Below are 19795 nucleotides of genomic sequence, written 5' to 3' on the forward strand. Positions count from 1 at the left end.
TGAACAACCTGCCATCTGATTTTGTGTGGAGGACAATTCCTTCTTCTGAAGACTTGAACACATGTGAGAGCAGCAGGGAGAAGAAGATCCCAAACAGTGTAGGTGCGAGAACACAGCCCTGTTTCACACCACTCAGGATAGGAAAGGGGTCTGATGAGGCTGAATTGTGCCTTTCATATTGTCATGGAATGAGGTGATGATACTGAGTAGATTTGGTGGACATCCGATCTTTTCGAGTAGTCTGAAGAGACCACGTCTGCTGACGAGGTCAAAGGCTTTGGTGAGATCGATGAAAGCAACGTAGAGGGGCATCTGTTGTTCGCAGCATTTCTTCTGTAGCTGGCGAAGGGAGAACAGCATGTCAATGGTGGATCTCTCTGCTCGAAAGCCACACTGTGCCTCAGGTAGACACACTCAGCCAACTTTTGGAGCTGTTTAAAACGACTCGAGTGAAGACTTTCCCCGCTATGCTGAGCAGGGAGATTCCATGGTAGTTGTTGCAGTCACCGCAGTCACCCTTGTTCTTATAGAGGATGATGATATTGGCATCGCGCATGCCCTGTGGTACTGCTCCTCATCCCAGCACAGGCAAAGCAGTTCATTCAGTGCTGAAAGTATAGCAGGCTTGGCACTCTTGATTATTTCAGGGGTAATGCCATCCTTCCCAGGGGCTTTTCCACTGGCTGGAGAATCAATGGCATCACTGAGTTCCGATTTTGTTGGCTGTTCGTCCAGCTCATCCATGACTGGCAGAGACTGGGCTGCATTGAGGGCGCTCTCACTGACAACATTCTCCCTGGAGTACAGTTCTCGGTAGTGCTCCACCCAGCGGTCCATTTGCTTGCATTGGTCAGTGATTGTGTCCCCTGATTTAGATTTGAGAGTGGCGATCTTCCTGATGGTTGGCCCAAAAGCTCTCTTAATGCCATTATACATTCCTCTGATGTTTCCGATGTCGGAGGCCAGCTGAATACGACTGCATAGGTGTTGCCAGTAGTCATTTGCGACAGCGCCTGGCTGTTCTTTGTGCAGTGCTTCTGGCTGCTTTAAGTGCTACGGATGTTAACTCGCTGGGGGCTTTCTTGTAGTTCAACAGTGCAATGCGCTTTGCGGCTATGATAGGTTCCAGCTCTTCAAAATGAGATTGAAACCAGTCTGCATTCTGCTACATACATTTGCCATAGGTGATCATTGCTGAGTCATAGATGGCACCTCTGATGTGGGCCCACTTGGTCTCTGCATCCCCTGCAGGAGTGTTTTGAAGGGCTTTTTCAAGTGACTTTAGAAACTTATGTAACAGCTGTGGATAAGAAATTCTGTTCGTGTTGATGCGCGGGCGGCCGTTCTGCTTGGAGTGATGTAACTTCTTTGGTTTGAGTCTAACCTTGCTGCACACCAGGGAGAGGTCAGTGTCGCAGACCGCACTGTGGAAGCTGCATGTGATTTGAATGCTGTTTAAAGAGGCTCACCTTGTAATGATGAGGTCCAGCTGGTGCCAACGACGTGGTCTTGGGTGCCTCCAAGAAACCTGGTGACAGGGTTTAGTATGAAAGAACGAGTTGGTGATGCAGAGGTTGTGATAGGTACACAACTCCAGCAGTCTCTGTCCATTGTCATTCATCCTTCCAATGCCATATGCCCAAGGTAGGAGGGTCATGAGTCATGGTCGGCCCCAACCCTGGCATTAAAGTCCCCAGCAGGAACAGATGTTCGGTATTGGGGATGCTACTAATGATATTATGGAGTTCCTCATAGAACTGGTCTTTAACTTCATGTGGGGACCAGAGTGTTGAAGCATGGATGCTGAGGAGGTGTACTGGACCAGAGGCGGTGAGCAGTCGGATGGACAGTACGCGTTCCGAGCCATTTGAAGGTGGCTCTATCATGCTGAGCAAGGAGTTTCTGATGGCGAAGCCCACTCCATGCTGTCTTGGTTCTTCAGGATCCCTACCCTGCCAGAAGAAGGTGTAGTCTTGCTCTCTTAGAGAGCCGCTCGCAGGGATGCATGTCTCCTGAAGTGCTGCAATGTGCACATTGAGTCTACTGAGTTCGTTGTTAATGATGGCGGTCTTCCGAGAATCGTTGGTTTGTGTCGGGTCTTCCGACAGGCCAGGACACATAGTTCTGATGTTCCAGCTTGCAAAACGAAGGGCTGGTACCTTCTTTCCTTTTTTTGTCGTGCTGTTTAGTGCAGTGTTAAAGTCCACTTGTCGGGCAATGACCCTGATCTCCAAGCACCCATTGAAGCAGGTGGACTGTGACGGGACAGAACCTTACTGACAGCGGGCTGCCCGGTTTGAGGCGGGTGATTGCTGTCCAGTGAGGTGCGATGACCTCTCCCACCGACAAAGGCAACCCGTGGCGCCCAATCTCTACGCCAATTGAGCTGGACTTGTAACTCGTAACTGCTGCCTCCCGTGTTGTTTCGGTCGCTGTGAGGCGACTATGGAGTGACCTCTCCATGGCGCATGCCTGGGCGGATGTATGGAGGTTGTAAGTTGCCCAAGTGTCAAAACCCCCTTCTCGGCCTTCCTGGTGGGATCCAAAGGACTGCAGAGCATGACATCTTGCACCGGTATGGCTGCAGGAACTGACGGAAACATGCCAAAGGTGAAACATGACCGCCTTTGGGGTTCCGCTCCGGATTTTCTGTTAGGGTTTACTCCCTTAGCCTTGGTCTCTCCCAAGACACCCACAAGGCAGTGGGGTTGTTAGGGCCCCTGCTCAGGGATAGGTGGGAGGAGGTGGGGGGGAGGGGGTGCGGGGGTGGGGGGGAGGGATGCGGGGGAGGGGGAGCGGTACGGGGTGGAGGGTGTTGAGGGAAGTGGGTTGCGGGGGGGAGCTGGGAAGAGGGGGTGCAGGGGTGTAGTGGAGGGGGTGCAGGGGAAGGGGGTGCGAGGGGGAGCTGGGAAGGGGGTGTCAGGGGGAGCTGGGAAGGGGGTGTGAGGGTGCGGGGGAAAGGGGTGCGGGGGGGGTGAGCTGGGGGGGGCACGAGGGGGTTGCTGGGAAGGAATTGCGGGGGGGAGGGGGTGGGGGTGCAGGTAATAAAACATTTCATCAGCTCCCTCACAATGCGGTCCCCATGTAAAGTTGAGGTTGCCTTGTGTAGTTTCAACCTCAACACAAAATTTTGCCGGTCTAATTTTTAAAAAAAATTAAAACTACCATGATTTATTCACGATATTTTCTTCTAGGATTCATGGGATGAAATCAATCCTGCCAGGTCTACCCCTCACTCGCTGCACCAAGAATTTTGAGGAGCAGGGGCTTTTAATGCCTTTTACTCTCCATGCAGAGGGTGGGGTGCAGGGGGTGAGCTGGGGAGGGGGTGCTTGGGGGGAAGGTGGTGTAGCGGGGAAGGGGGGAGGTGTCCGGTGGGGGTCGCGACCCTGTCGAGCGGGCCAGCCCACAGCCTGCACAGCCTCCTCGATATCAGCGTCCTAAATCGAACTAATGAAATAATAAACAATGCGCTAACATTTACTCGCACACACACACACACACACTAGTGGTTTACATAAATACAAATATGTTACAGAGTGGGGATAGGTAGATTGGTTGAGTTAGAGTCCATTGAAAAAAGGTATACAGTCTGTGGAATTTGGTGATTCGGCTGGCTACTAGCTGAATTCGGTGGCTTTTAGTTTGAAGAGGTAGTTGACTGGTTCGATAAGTCTCTTGGAGATAACAATATGGATGATTTCCTCCAATGGGGTTTCTGATTGTAGCTGGAGTATGCAAAGATGATCAGTCAACAAGCAGGATTTGAAAACTTTCAAGTTGGAATGGAGAGATAGAGAGAGAGAGAGGAATCCCCACTTCGGCTCTGTTCATGTCAGAGTCCAGTTGCTTCTCCTTTGCTGCAAAGAGCTTAAAACCACAGATGGGGAGGAGCTTGTCACATGACTGTCACACAGCTATTCAAACATAGCAGTTAGCAGTGTTTCTCTGCTTTCTGAAAGAACAGTTAGTTCCTTTAAACTTCCTGGGTCTTGGTTCTTGCTGGGGACTGAGCAGACATTTTGTCTCCCGCCTCACAGTCCTTTGCAATGTAGGATACAGTGCAGCAAACTAGGTGATCATCTTAAGCTACTAGCAGTCATCCTGTTTTAAATGTCTTTTAAATGATGTCTTAAAAAAATTCATATCTCCATGCAGTGGATTAAAGAAAATTATCATTCAAAACAGCACATTGGCATAACAACTCTCATTGCTACCTATATAGAAATAGAATTCTAGTGATGGCACTCTGTCCTGTTCCCTAAATAATCAACTGTCAAGGCCAGAAAATGTAGCTCTCAGTCCTGCATGCTGAAGTATTTTGCTAATAAAGCTCCAATGTTTTAGAGTATGAAAAGCACCCCCCGCAGTGCCTGGCCGCAACTGTGCGGGAGATCGCATAACCTCATGACTGTCTCCCTGGTCAAGGAAAAGCTGATGTTCTCTGACATACCCATGTGGTTGTGCATTGGTCTATTGATGTAGATCCTTGCGTCAGGCCAGTTCTGATCTCTCCTCAGATCCTCCTTTAAGTGTGTAGGTGATAGAATAACCACCGGTGGAATTCCCATCTCTTGAGTTTCAATTGTCGCTTCTAAAATTTTAGCTCCCAGACATACAGTGATGAGTAAATCCCATAGAGGAAAGAACAATTTCAAAAACTACAGCAAAAACAAATGCGAGAAAAAATGCAGGCAAAGAAATCCAGAAAGCACACATCCAGCCCAGTGAACTGCAACAATTCAACAGTCAATAGCCAGAATGTGCCCCCCACCCCCACCACCCCCCACCCACCCCCGGGCATCAATTATTTCATGATCTCAAAGCAAATGATGCATTCCCAGGGAGACAGCCAGAAAACCATCTTTTCAAGATAATTAAATTAAATAACTTCTGGGATCTTGTACATTTTACTTGATGCTGGTGAGCAAATTGTGCATGCTTAGAATCTTAGAAACGGGCCAAAGGCTCAATTTCCCTGACTGATCGATCTGTGCTGAAGCCAGCAGCAAAGTGAGTGGGAAAGTCTACCTTAAAGTGTTTGCTTGCAAAATAAAATGCACAGAAGCATTTACGCGACTGAGCAATGACCAAACTATATACTGTATCTTGTTTTCTGAGAGCTGGTACTTTAATCTCTCCTCAGTATTTGAAGTAACAAGGCTGAGTCTGCAGAAATGTCCCATTTGTCCTTTGGGCCCTCCATGTGGCATCCCCTCAGGCGTAGTGCTGCTTTCTTATTTTACACATGCCCATCAGATGCATGCTGACAATGTGTTATGATGAAGTGGGAGCAATTAATTTGGTGATTAATCCATTGCCAGCTTACATTGCAATGCTTATCTTGGCATGAATCTTACCCCAAGGTATGTTTAGCTTATGTCAGGATTAATTTGGAGAGCAACAGCCATTCCATCTATGCTGTCAGCTGGAAGCTAGACTTTGACTGTTTGCATCTCTGCCAACCTTTAATTAGCAGGACATAAGATATTTTTATCTCTATTTTTATCAGAGATATTATTAGTGCTCTTACTACACCACAACATTAAATAAAGCCTTAAATTGCACCAACCAGTTTGTGCATGCAGGTGATCTGACTCTCCCTGAAACTGAAAGCAGCACTCTGAATCACATAGAGTGATGCCAGCTTGCCTAGTGCTTGCAGCCCAACATTATTCCTCTACACTGATGTATTTCTTAGCGATCCAAATGAGCCAATAGTAGGAATAAAAAGTGGTCCTGAAATGCTGTGGGCCAGTGATCCCAGCAATCACACAGGAATCATGTCTGCTAGAAATCTCCACTACTGACCCTGGGGTGATCTTCCGGATCTTGAAAGGCTCCTTCATTTGTGTGCCACTGGTAGGCACGCATGCCACTCGGATCACATATCAAACATTCTGGCAGGTCGACTGGCCCATCCTAAAGGGAATGGGGGAGTTGTGGGGGTGGGATGGGGTGGGGTTTAGGGGTGAGTCAGAAACAAGACATAGCTGCCTTAAAAATTCCAGAAAGAAGTCAGCATCCTACATCTATGGGGGTTCAAGCCTGGGCCTAAGTATTTATTTAAGTAAATGTTGACCTGTGCTTTAAGTTACAGATTTTACTATATAATAGCTTCAAGGATAGGACAGAAAGATATATGCAAAGTATAGTGAGGTAGAAATTGATATGTGTTGCATTCATTTTTTTTTGGCTTAAAACGGGCAAGAAGCATGCCAATTTAGCAGTGGGAGAGCCTGCAGCCAATCTGCACATTTGTTGGCCCCATTGTTAAATTCCATGGAACCTATTTTTTGGTGGTTGATGCTTAAACCAGGCATTAGGCCCCATGAATATGTAAGTTAGGTGCCTATTGAAGGACCTTTGGAGAAATTAGTTGAGGTCTATGTTGCTCAGGATTCTTCAATGACTGCCAACTAGAAGCCATATGCTAGTAAACTGTGGATACATTAGTCTTCATTTTCCACAGCTGTCTGGATTCTGGTATTGAGCCTTTGGATTAGAAAATTGCAACTGTCACTCCATTATTTAAGAAGGAGAAACCAGCAAACTGCAGACCTACCAGTTGCAACTATGATTGGACATATTCTTGGTGATTTTGTCATATGAGTTCCTACCTCCAACCACCCTGCCCCCACACTTCCACCATTGGCCGCCCAATACGTCCATCCTCACAATGTACCACCTTCCCTTGCCAATTGGAAAGGGAAAGACCCTTCATTACCTGATTGGATGACCAGTCAAGCAGCCAATTTTCCTGATCTCCAATATTTTTATCACCAATAAACAAAAATCGTTCAAAGAAAATAAACATTTTAAAAAAAATTCTGCTCTGATTTTTCTCCCAGTTTCCTTTCAGCAGTGCCTGGAGATTAATGCTTAATTCCTGGAGACTCCAGGACAGTTCTAGAGGATTGGCAAACCCAGTTTAGGGGAATTACCACAAATATCATCAGAGAACCCAACCTTAACCCTCCCTCCCCTGTGTCTGACGATAATGAGGTATTCATTAATTGCAGCAACTCACTGGGTCTGGGCCAACTTCATGTAATTTTAAAAATTGCACCAATAATCCCAGGCAGGTGGGGGCCCAATAGACATGCAAAAGTTGCAGACTGATGATGGCATTCAGTCCTGAGGGCAATTCAATGTAATGCCAGTGTAGTGCCCAGCCCACCAGAAAGACCTGGTGCAAAGCAAGAGGAGCAGCATTGTGTTGCAATAAGAAAAACACCACAGCATTTGTTCCTCTTCATTCTGATAATTACACATAAACAAATACTGTAAAGTGTAACATTGCCACAATGTACCAACTTATTATAGTGAAGGCAGCTGCAGGGTAAAATGCACAATGCTTCCAAAGCTGTGATATTCCACAGTTACACTTTTGCAGTGGATAGTTAGAAAGATTGTGACAATTTATTTTTCTGCTCACACTGATAATGACATGTCTGTGTTTTTTGTGATAGAGCTGGGAACAGAAAGTACCTTATCTGTGTATAATATCGCTACTATCTGCTCTCAACCTTGGATTCTGGCTCTATGATTGGCACCAATCAATGGCCATAGAATAGAGGTCAGAACCCTGTGTATAAAGCCCTCTTGTGATGACAGAAAAAAAACCTTAAATACCTTCACAAAGATTGCTGTTGCATTGATAACTCTTCGCTCCTGTCTGGACAGCTGAAGAATTGAATTCTGTGCTAAACGTAGCGAACTGCAGATTCAAGATAATATAAGCCGAGAGGTGACCATTGCTGATATTACTGTATGAACAAGCAACATGCTTATGTAATATTCCTGTCAGCTATTTTCATGCAGGCAGTCATTAACTCCTGAATTTTAAAATGTGAGAATAAGAAATACTGAAATGTTGTTTCTACAGCTTGTGGAAAATTACCAAGAAGTCATTTTTGCACAACATAATGAAATCACTGAAAAAGAGAACTGATAAGGGTATGTAAGTAAAGACCTTGAGACAGTACAGCAGTTAGAAATTGTGCTTAGGCAGAGAAAAGAGAAACAGCAAGAGTTAGAACAAAGGATGTAGTGAATAAGAAACTGCCCCACTAAGATAAAGGCTGACAGATGCAAGTTAAAACACACAATGGAGAGCCAAATAAGGTAAAACAACAACAAGAGTTAGGGGCTAGAAAGTTAGAGTAGGGGGAGAAGTAAACAGAGGAGGAGACTGTAGCAACTATAGGATAGGTTAGTGTCATAATATGTTATAACCACTAATGTAAACTAAAGGCGTGGAAAAATGGATTTGTATTGTATAAACATGAACTGAATATGTTGATCGGGGTGCCTGCTTGTAGGACACCCGATCTTGCAAGAACGTTAAATAAACTTACTTCTTCAGAGTTTGACTTGGTGTAAATTATTATCAAGTGGGCTACGTTTCTCACAAAAATAGATTAATGACTGCTAAAATAGTAGATCCAAGACTGTTTTTTGATTGTCATACAAAGTATGAAAATGTCAATAACAAAGTCTTGCGAACACCCAGGTAGAAATTGGTTGAGGGGTGGTGAAGGAGCAGATTTGCTGACGGCCTGAGGGATGCCAACATGTACCACTCCCATTGTGCCACTGCCACTCCTGTGGGACTGGGACTCAACACTTTCATAGACCTGTAGGAGAGCAGGTTACAGCAGAGGAGCGGCTTCTTCAAAGCCGTAGTTTGCACGGCCCACCAATTTGTCCAAAGTGGACAACACTCTGTCCAAGGTGGAGTCTGGACCCTATAATCAAACTGTTTGCACTTCTTTCAAAGCTGCAAAGTGTCCAAATATAGGGGGCAATTTTTGGCAGCGTATTCAGGTACCAAAGAACCTCTCAGGTGTTCAAGATGGGGCCTTGAGCTGAAATGTCAGTTTAGCCTACATTTAGCGCAAGACACCATCTTGGTAAAGGAGTTCCTGAGAGCAGCGGGAAACAGCGAGAGAGGAGTGGAGCATAAAGAGTCGAGGAGAGAGAGCGACTATTCCCTGAGAGCGGAGGGAAACAGCGAGAAAGGAGCAGGGCTAACCACCACCATTCGGAAGGTTCCTAGTTATCTAAACTAGGAAATAAACTGATGTTTCTTATCTTCTTTAAGGTAAGAGCTATTACTATGAATAAGATATATTAAGTATTAGTTGGGTTTATCAGTATTAATCAGGTTTAGTAACATTAATAAGGTTTATTAATAGTAGTAAGGTTTATTAGTATTGGTAAAGATTTGTTAGCAGTAGCAAGGTTATTAAATAACAGATAAAGGAATGACAGGGCTGCTGCAACCTCGAGAGTGCACATTCTGTGCTCTGTGGCAACTCCAGGATGCTTCTCGTATCCTGGATAACCATATGTGCAGAAAGGGTCGGCAGTTGCAGCAACTTGAGCTCCAGGTTTTTTAATTTGAACAGCAGCTGGTGTCACTGCAGTGTATCCATGAGGTTGAGAGCTTCGTGAATAGCACGTTTTTAGATGTGGTCACCCTGCGCAGGGAGAGAAGGAATGGGTGACAGTCAAGAAGAAACAGGCAGGTAGTGCAGGAGACTTCTGAATGTGTCTCACTCTTCAGTATTCAATTCTGAATACTGAGGAAAGTGATGGTTCAGCGGGGGAGTGCAGCCGAGCCAAAGCCATGGCACCATGGCTGGCTCAGCTGCACTGGGGGGCACAAAGAACACTGCAAGAACAATAGTGATAGGAGATTCAATAGTCAGGGGAACAAACAGATGTTTCTGTGGTCGCAGATGTGAATCCAGGATGGTGTGTTGCCTCCCTGGTACCAGGGTCAAGGATGTCACTGAATGGCTGAGGGGGAAGGGTGAACAGCCAGCAGTCATGCTCCACATCGGTACCAATGACATAGGGAGGAAGAGGGATGTGGTCCTGCAGAAAGAGTTTAGTGAGCTGGGTAAGAAATTAGCAAGCAGGACCTCAAAAGTAGTAATCTCCGGATTACTCGAGTACCACGCACAAGTGGAAGGAGGAGGATAGTGCAGATGAATGTGTGGCTGGAAAGATGGTGCAGGAGGGAGGGCTTAAGATTCCTGGGACACTGGGACCAGTTCTGGAGAAGGGAGGACCTGTACAGGCTGGATTGGTTGCACCTGAACAGAGCTGGGACAAATTTCCTTGCGGGGTGATTTGTTAGTGCAATTGAGGAGGGTTTAAACTAACTTGTCAGGGGTGTGGGAACCAGGAGGAAATGTCAGAGAGGAATATCAAGGTGTGTGGAATACTGGCAGAGATAAATAGCACTAGTGTAGAGAATAGTAAGTTATTAGGTGAGGTCAGGCAAGGGAGAAAGTAATAAAGTCTAAATCTGGGTTAATATGCATGTAGGTGAATGCACCAGTTACAGGCACAGATTGCCATGTGGAAATATAAAGTTGTGGCTATAACAGAGACCTGGCTCAAAGAAGGGCAAGATGGAGTATTAAATATTCTTGGATATAAGGTGTTTAGGAAAGGGAAAAAGGGGGAGGGGTGGCGGTATTGATTGGTTGCAGTGCTGAAGCAAAAGGATGTCCAAGAGGGGTCGAAGACAGAATATCTTTGGCTACAGCTAAGGAACAAAAAAAGTGCAGTTACATTGTCTATAGGCCACCAACTGGTGGGAAGGATGTAAAGGAACAAATTTTCAATCAAATTACAGAGAGGTGAAAAAATTATAGGGTAGTTATAATGGGGGAGTTTAATTATCCAAACATAGACTGGGATAGTATTAGTGTAAAGGGCAGTGAGGGGCAAGAGTTCCTAGATTGTGTTCAGGAAAATTTTCAACAGCAGTATGTTTCTAGTCCAATGAGAAAGGAGCCACTGCTAGACCTGGTTGCAAAAATAGTGGCAAGTCTGAGGATTGAGAGCATTTTAGAAACCAGCAAAGGGCCACCAAAAAGTTCATAAAAAGTGAAAAATAGAATATGAGGGTAAACTAGCCAGCAATATAAAAACAGATTGTAAGAGCTTTTATAAGTACATAAAAAGGAAAACAGCAGCTAAAGTAGACATTGGTCCCTTCAAGGCACAGACAGGAGAAATCATCATGGGGAATGAAAAAATGGCAGAGGCATTCAACAAATATTTTGTGTCTGTCTTCACAGTAGAAGACCCAAGTTCAATATCAGAAATAGGCAGTAACCTCAGGGCTAAAAAGAGTGAGGAAGTTAAGGAAATTCATATCAGCCAAGAAAAAGTATTGGAGACAGTTGAGGGACTAAAATCTGACAAGTCCCCAGGACCAGATGGCCTACAACCTAGGGTTCTAAAAGAGATAGCTGCAGAGATAGTGGATGCACTGGCTATGATTTTCCAGGATTCCTTAGATTCAGGAATGGTCCCATCAGATTGGAAGTTGGCAAATGTTGCACCGCTTTTCAAGAAAGGAGACAGAGAGAAAACAGGACTACAGGCCAGTTAGCGTAATACCAGTTGTTGGGAAGATGTTAGAGACTATTATTAAAGAAGTCTTAACATTGCACTTGGAAAAGCATAGTATGATATATGAAGCTACAACCCAGGACTACTTGCATGCCAAGTTGCGTAATCAGCATGCGATAGACAGAGCTAAGCGATCCTATAACCAACGGGTCAGATCTAAGCTTTGCAGTCCTGCCACATCCAGCCATGTATGGTGGTGGACAATTAAACAACTAACTGGAGGAGGTGGCTCCACAAATATCCCCATCCTCAATGATGGGGGAGCCCAGCACATCTGTGCGAAAGATAAGGCTGAAGCATTTGCAACTATTTTCAGCCAGAAGTGCCAAGTTGATGATCCATCTCAGCCTCCTCCTGAAGTTTCCAGCATCACATATGCCAGTCTTCAGCCAATTTGATTCACTGCACATGATATCAAGAAACGACTAAAGGCACTGGATACTGCAAAGGCTATGAGCCCTGACAATATTCCAGCAATAGTCCTGAAGACATGTGCTCCCCAGCTTGCCGCGCCCCGGGCCAAGCTGTTCCAGTAAAGCTACAACACAGTCATCTACCCGGCAATGTGGAAAATTGCTCAGGTATGTCCTGTACACAAAAAGCAGGACAAGTCCAACCCGGCTAATTACTGCCCAACCATCTTCAGCTGCTTCATCAATCCTTCAATCATAAGGTCAGAAGTGGGGATGTTCACTGATGATTGCACAATATTCAGCAATATTCACAATTCCTCAGGTACTGAAGCAGTCCATGTAGAAATGCAGCAAGACCTGGACAATATCCGGGCTTGGGCTGATATGTGGCAAGCAACAGTGTGTACCATGTACAAGCTGCACTGCAGCATCGCACCAAGGGTCCTTAGACTGCACCTTCCAAACCTGCGACCTCTACCACATAGAAGGATAAGGATAGCAAATGCATGGGAACATCCCACCTGCAAGTTCTCCTCCAAGCCACGCACCATCCTGACTTGGAACTATATCACCATTTCTTCACTGTCACTGGGTCCAAATCCTGGAACTCCCTTCCACTGTGGGTGTACCTACCTCACATGGACTACAGCGGTTCAAGAAGGCAGCTCACCACCACCTTCTCTAAGGCAATTAGGGATGGGCAATAAATTCTGGCCTACATCCCATGAATGATTTAAAAAAATACATGTCAGCATGGTTTTACTAAAGGGAGATTCTGTTTGACAAATTTATTAGAGGTTTTTGAGGGTGTAACTAGTAGAGTAGATAAAGGGGAACCAGTAGACGTAGTATACCTGGATTTCTAAAAGGCATTCGATAAAGTGCCACATAAAAGATTAATAGGCAAGATAAGGGCTCATGGTGTTGGGGGTAATATATTAGCATGCAAAGAGGATTGGTTAACAGACAGAAAACAGAGTGGGCATAAATGGGGCATTTTCAAGTTGACAGGTTGTGAATAGCGGGGTGCCAGAAGGATCAGTGCTGGGGCTTCAGCTATTTACACTCTATAGTAATGACTTGGATTAAGAGACAGAGAGTAATGTATCTAAGTTTGCTGATGATACAAAGCTCGGTGGAAAGGTAAGCTGCAGGGAGGATATAGACAGGCTGCAAAGAGATATCGGCAGGTTAAGTGAGTGGGCAACTAGGTGGTAAATGGAGTATAATGTAGGGAAATATGAAGATGTTCACATTCGTAGTAAAAATAGAAAAGCAGAATATTCTTGAAAAGGTGTGAAACTGATAAATGTTGATGTTCAGTGAGACTTGGGGGTACTTGTACAAGGAACGCACAAAGTTAACATGCAGGTGCAGCAGGCTATTAGTAAGGCAAATGGCATGTTGGTTTTATTGCAAGGGGATTGGAGTACAGGAATAAAGAAGTCTTCCTAAAATTGTACAGGGCTTTGGTGAGACCGCATCTGGAATACTGTGTGTAGCTTTGTTCTCCACATTTAAAAAAGGATATACTTGCACTAGAGGCAGTGCAGCGAAGATTTGCTAAATTGGTCCCTGGGATGAGGAGGTTATCCTTTGATGAGAGTTTGAGTAAATTGAGCTATATTCTCTGGAGTTTAGAAGAATGAAAGGCGATCTAATTGAGACATACAAGATGCTGAAAGGGCTTGATAGGGTAGAAGCGGAGAAATTGTTTCCTCTGGTTGGGGAAATCTAGAATGCGGGAGCACAGTGTCAGCATAAGGGGCCGATCACTCAGGACTGAGATGAGGATAAATTACTACACTCAAAGGGTTGTGAATCTTTGGAATTCTCTACCCCAGAGGCTTGTGGATGCTCCAGTGTTGAATACATTTAAGGCTGGGATAGATAGATTTTTGGTCTCGCAGGGAATCAAGGGATTTGGGGAGTGGGCAGGAAAGTGGAATTGAAGCCCAAGATCCGCCATGATCGTATTGAATGGCGGAGCAGGCTTGATGGGCCAGATGGTCTACTTATGCTCCTATTTCTTCTGTTTTTGTGTTCTTGGGAATGAGGTGGGCCAAGTGCATCAAGTATCACTAGGAGAGCATTTAAGGGATAGTGATCATTGTATCATAAGATTTAGGCTGACTATGGAAAAGGACAAAAAACAATCCAGAGTAAGAATAATTAACTGGGGGAAAGCCAACTTCAATGGGCTAAGAACAGATCTGGGATGAATAAACTGGAGTCAAAGATTGGCAAGAAAAACGGTAGCTGAACAATGGGCTATCTTAAAAGAAAAGATAGTCCGGGCACTGTCAAGGTATGTTCCCTCGAAGGGAAAAGGTAGGGTAAACAAATCCAGAGCTCCCTGGATGACAAAAGAGGTAGAAATTAAGACAAAGAAGAAAAAGTGTGCTTATGACAGATGCCAGGTAGAGAATACTATTGAGAACCAATAGAAGGTTCAGAGGGGAAGTGAAAAGACAAATAAAAGAAGCAAAGAGAAAATATGCACACAGAATGGCAGCTAACATAAAAAGGAATCCCAAAGTTTTCTATAGACATATGAATAGTAAAAAGGCGGTAAAAGGAGGTGTGGGGCCGATTAGGGACCAACAAGGGGATTTGCACATGTAAGCAGAGGGCATAGCTGAGGTATTAAATGAATACTTCGCATTGGTCTTTACCAAGGAAAAAGATGCAACCCAGGTGAAGGTGAAATAGTGAAAGAGGAGGTAATTCAGACACAAGAAGGGTTTACAATTGATTTACAATTGCAAACGTTACACCCTTGTTCAAAAAGGAGTGTAAAGATAAACTCAGCAACTACAGGCCAGTCAGTTTAACATCAGTGGTGGGGAAACTTCTAGAAAGATGAATTCGGGACAAAATTAATTGTCACATGGACAAATGCAGGTTAATTAAAGGAAGTCAACACGGATTTCTTAAGGCAAGATTATGTTTAACTAACTTGCTGGAGTTTTTTTGAGGAGGTAACAAAGAGGGTTGATGAGGGCAATGCAGTTGATGTGGTGTACATGGACTTCCAAAAGGCCTTTGATACAGTGCCACACAACAGACTTGTGAGCAAAGTTACAGTTCATAGAATAAACGAGACAGTAGCAAAATGGATACAGAATTGGCTGAGTGACAGAAAACAAAGACTAGTGGTAAAAGGATTTTTTTTGGGTTGGAGATAGGTTTGTAGTGGAGTTCCCCAGGGGTCAGCGTTGGGACCCTTGCTTTTCCTGATGTATATTAATGACCTAGACCTTGGTGTACAGGGCATAATTTCAAAGTTTACGGATGATATGCATTGTGAACTGTGAGGAGGATAGTACATAACTTCAACAGGGCATAGACAAGTTTGTGGAATGGGCACAAGTTCAATGCGGAGAAATGTGAAGTGATACATTTTGGTAGGAAGAACATGGAGAGACAATATAAAATAAAGGATACAATTCTAAAGGGTGTGCAGGAACAGAGGAACCTGGGTGTATATGTGCATAAGTCATTGAAGGTGGCAGGACAGGTTGAGAGAGCGGTTAATAAAGCATACAGTATAATAAAAGCAAAATACTGTGGATGCTGGAAATCTGAAATAAAAACAAGAAATGCTGGAACCACTCGGCAGGTCTGGCAGCATCTGTGGAAAGAGAAGCAGAGTTAACATTTTGGATCAGTGACCCTTCTTCGGAACTGACAAATATTAAAAATGTCACAGGTTATAAGCAAGTGAGATGGGGGTGGGGCAAGAGATAACAAAGGAGAAGGTGTTGATTGGACAAGGCCACATAGCTGACCAAAAGATCATGGCGCAAAGGCAAACAATATGTTAATGCTGCGTTGAAAGACAAAGCAGTAGTACAGAAAAGGTGTTAACGGACTGAATATTGAACAGCAGCAAGTGCAAACATGAAAAAAAACAGTGGGTAAGCAAACTGGACAAACTAAGATGAAATGAAATAAATGCAAAAAAAAGGTTGTAAAAAATGTAAAAAAGAAAAAAAGAAAAAAGAAAAAACAACTAAAAATGAAAGTAAAATGGTGGGCTGTCATGTTCTGAAATTTTTGAACTCAATGTTCAGTCCAGCAGGCTGTAGTGTGCCTAATCGGTAGATGAGATGCTGTTCCTCGAGCTTGCGTTGATGTTCACTGGAACACTGCAGCAAACCCAGGACAGAGATGTGAGCGTGAGAGCAGGGGGGAGTGTTGAAATGGCAAGCAACCGGAAGCTCAGGATCCTGCTTGCGGACTGAGCGGAGATGTTCCACAAAGTGGTCACCCAGTCTGCGCTTGGTCTCCCCAATGTAGAGGAGACCACATTGTGAGCAGCGAATACAGTATACTATATTGAAAGAAGTACAAGTAAATCGCTGCTTCACCTGAAAGGAGTGTTTGGGGCCTGGGATAGTGAGGAGAGAGGAGGTAAATGGGCAGGTATTACACCTCCTGCGATTGCAGAGGAAGGTGCCATGGGACGGGGACGAGGTGGTGGGGGTAATGGAGGAGTGGACCAGGGTGTCGTGGAGGGAACGATCCCTTTGGAATGCTGACAGGGGAAGGGAGGGTTAGATGCGTTTGGTAGTGGAATCACGCTGGAGGTGGCGGAAATGGCGGAGGATGATCCTTTGGATATAGAGGCTGATGGGGTGGAAAGTGAGGACAAGGGGAACCCTGTCACGGTTCTGGGAGGGAGGGGAAGGATTGAGGGCAGAGGTACGGGAAATGGGCCGGACACGGTTGAGGGCCCTGTCAACAACAGTGGGGGGAATCCTCGGTTGAGGAAAAAGGAGGTCATGCCAGAAGCAACGTCATGGAAGGTAGCATCATCAGAGCAGATGCGTTGAATACGGAGAAACTGGGAGAATGGAATGGAGTCCTTAAAGGAGGTAGGGTGTGAAGAAGTGTAGTCGAGGTAGCTGTGGGAGTCGGTGGGCTTATAATGGATATTAGTAGACAACCTATCCCCAGAGATGGAGACAGAGAAGTCGAGGAAGGGAAGGGAAGTGTCAGAGGTGGACCATGTAAAGGTGAGAGAAGTGTGGAAATTGGAAATTTTCTTCTTTTTTACATTTTTTACAACCTTTTTTTTGCATTTATTTCATTTCATCTTAGTTTGTTCAGTTTGCTTACCCACTGTTTTTTTTTCATGTTTGCACTTGCTGCTGTTCAATATTCAGTTCGTTAACACCTTTTCTGTCCGAATGCTTTGTCTTTCAACACACCATTAACATATAGTTTGCCTTTGCTCCATGACCTTTTGGTCAGCTATGTGGCCTTGTCCAATCTACACCTTTTCCTTTGTTACCTCTTGCCCCACCCCCACCTCACTTGCTTATAACCTGTGACATTTTTAATATTTGTCAGTTCCGGAGAAGGGTCACTGATCCGAAACGTTAACTCTGCTTCTCTTTCCACAGATGCTGCCAGACCTGCTTAGTGGTTCCAGCATTTCTTGTTTTTAAAGCATACAGTATCTTGGTCTTTGTTAATAGGGGCACAGAGTACAAGAGCAAGGAGGTTATGTTGAACTTGTATAAGACACTAGTTTGGCCTCAACTGGAGTATTGCGTCCAGTTCTGCACGCCGCACTTTACAAAGGATGTGAAGGCAGAAAAGATTCATGAGAATGGTTCTAGAGATTAGGAACTTCAGTTATGAAGATAGATTGGAGATGTTTGGACTGTTTTCCTTGGAGAAGAGAAGGCTGAGAGGAGATTTGATACAGCTATTCAAAATCATGAGGGGTCCGGACAGGGTAGATGGGGAGAAACTGTTCCCACTCGTGAAAGGATCGAAAACGAGAGGGCACAGATTTAAAGTAATTGGTAAGAGGGAAAAGAGACATGAGGAGAAACTTTTTCACGCAGCGAGTGGTTAAGGTCTGGAATGTGCTGCCTGAGAGTGTGGTGGAGACAGGTTCAACTGAAGCATTCAAAAGGGAATTAGATTGATATTTGAAAAGGAAGAATGTGCAAGATTATGGGGAGAAGGTGGAGGAGTGGTACTAGGTGAATTGCTCTTTCGGAGAGCCAGTGCAAACACGATGGGCTGAATAGCCTCCTTCTGCGCTGCGACAATTCTGTGATTCTGTGAGTTGTAGTCTGCACTAGGAATGGTCACCCAGAGGAATGTTAAGGCATTAATTGCCACATAAATTGCCTGCTAGTGCTCATTATAGGGGCTGCATAGCATTTTGGTGATGAGCACTTGTTCTAATGCTTTCTCTTAAAGCGACCAGACTTTGGGAGTAAACATGGTGGCGGTGTGGACTTCAAGAACTACTTAAAGGGATAGTCACCGTTTTAGATTCACTTGTTGCTGGAGCTGTGAAGAGAATCTCTAAAACACATTAGGAGAGTTTCTGGGACACTTTGTCAAGACTTCACAAACAATCTAGCAACATTTATTCCATTAATTCTCTGAGATCTTTGTCTAAAAAGAGCATGTGCTGTGCTACACCCCCTTATTGGGCATCTTATAGGAACCCCTGGGAGAAAGGGTGTGCTTGGCCATGGGCATCTTGCTAGGGTTTCTCTTGGCCTGTACGAGGAATGGAAGGATGACAGGAATCCAGGCTGCTGCAGGAGAGAGCAACAGGATGGTGAGGTGGCATCCTTTCCTCCTGTGGGTATACATCATCCCTCCTCCTCGAGACGTCCTCCACCAGGACCTCCAATGTCAGTCTGAAATCTGCACCCTCTCCCTTAGTCTCCCAGACATCCAGTAATGTTAGAAGGTTGGTGGAGATATGTGGGACTGGCACATATAGCGGATGTGTCTAGAAGTGGAGGCACAGCAAGCTGGAATGTGTTATCAAAAGTCAGTTTGTGAAGATTTAACCACTTACTCACAATGGGATTGGACGTGACGTAAGTTCAGTTGTGAAGTTACTCATCGAAACAAAATCAGAACAAGTTTATTAAGCTTGATGCAAACCATGGCAATAAACCCGGGCAGTGATTTACAGTCTAACATGGGCTTTATATTTCTCATATTAATCCTGGACAGGAAGCGCATATCCTCTCTTGCAGCTTTTGGTCTTTGAATTTCTCTACTTTTCTCTTTGTTTCTCTCTCTCTCTCTCAACTTTTCACTTTGTTTTCTTGTTTCTGGTTCTCTCCACCGTGATGAACTGGCCAGGAGGGTCTATTTTATCCTGGCTCTTATCCAATTAATCCCTCCCCACCCCCAATCATGTTCATCCCTGTGGCTAGCATGCCCTGTGCATGCCTTTCTTAATGAATCAGGTATTTGTTCATGTGGCTGTTATTAACCTTACATAATAACGTAATGCCCTTCATATTCCCCTTATCTCAAAGTTTTTACATCATGTGCTTTTTTATCAACTTGAGAGAGACCTGCTAGATAGTTCTCAGCCAGCTCTTCAAGAACTTTTAGCTCCAGCTGCAGTAGGCTTGTTACGGTTTGACACAATTTCCCACAATCTCTCTACCTTGGCACCTTTTGTATTATGCCATATATTTCTACTATACTTTACTACAAAAGTTATTTAGTAAGGTTAAATGTTTTATAATCTTACAATGATGATGGAGCAGAGTGAATGCGAAGGAAAGTGTGTGTGATGTGAAGTAAGGGAGGAGTGCTGGGAATACTTGGTGGTTGCACAAGTGGTAGTATGCAAGCAATTAATGGTGTTAGTTTATGGTGTGAGGATATGAAAAGAGGTGGATATGCTTGTAATTAGTAGCACACAGAGAGGTGCTGCAGTGTGCACCTAAGAAAGTAAGTTGATGGATGTGAGGGAAGGGAGGAAATTGTTTAGCTTAATGGAGTAGAGGGTGAAAGGAATGTTATGAAATGCTACAAGGGAGTGCTGGAGAAATGAAGACGTGGCCTCACCTTTGTTGCTCTTGTGAACCCATTGAACCCCTTCTGGCATTGCAGCCGTGGAGAGTGATGATGGTGGCTGTAATCCTGTCCCTGACCTC

The sequence above is a fragment of the Heterodontus francisci genome, chromosome 3, assembly GCF_036365525.1.
Source record: "Heterodontus francisci isolate sHetFra1 chromosome 3, sHetFra1.hap1, whole genome shotgun sequence".
Classification (NCBI taxonomy): Eukaryota; Metazoa; Chordata; class Chondrichthyes; order Heterodontiformes; family Heterodontidae; genus Heterodontus; species Heterodontus francisci.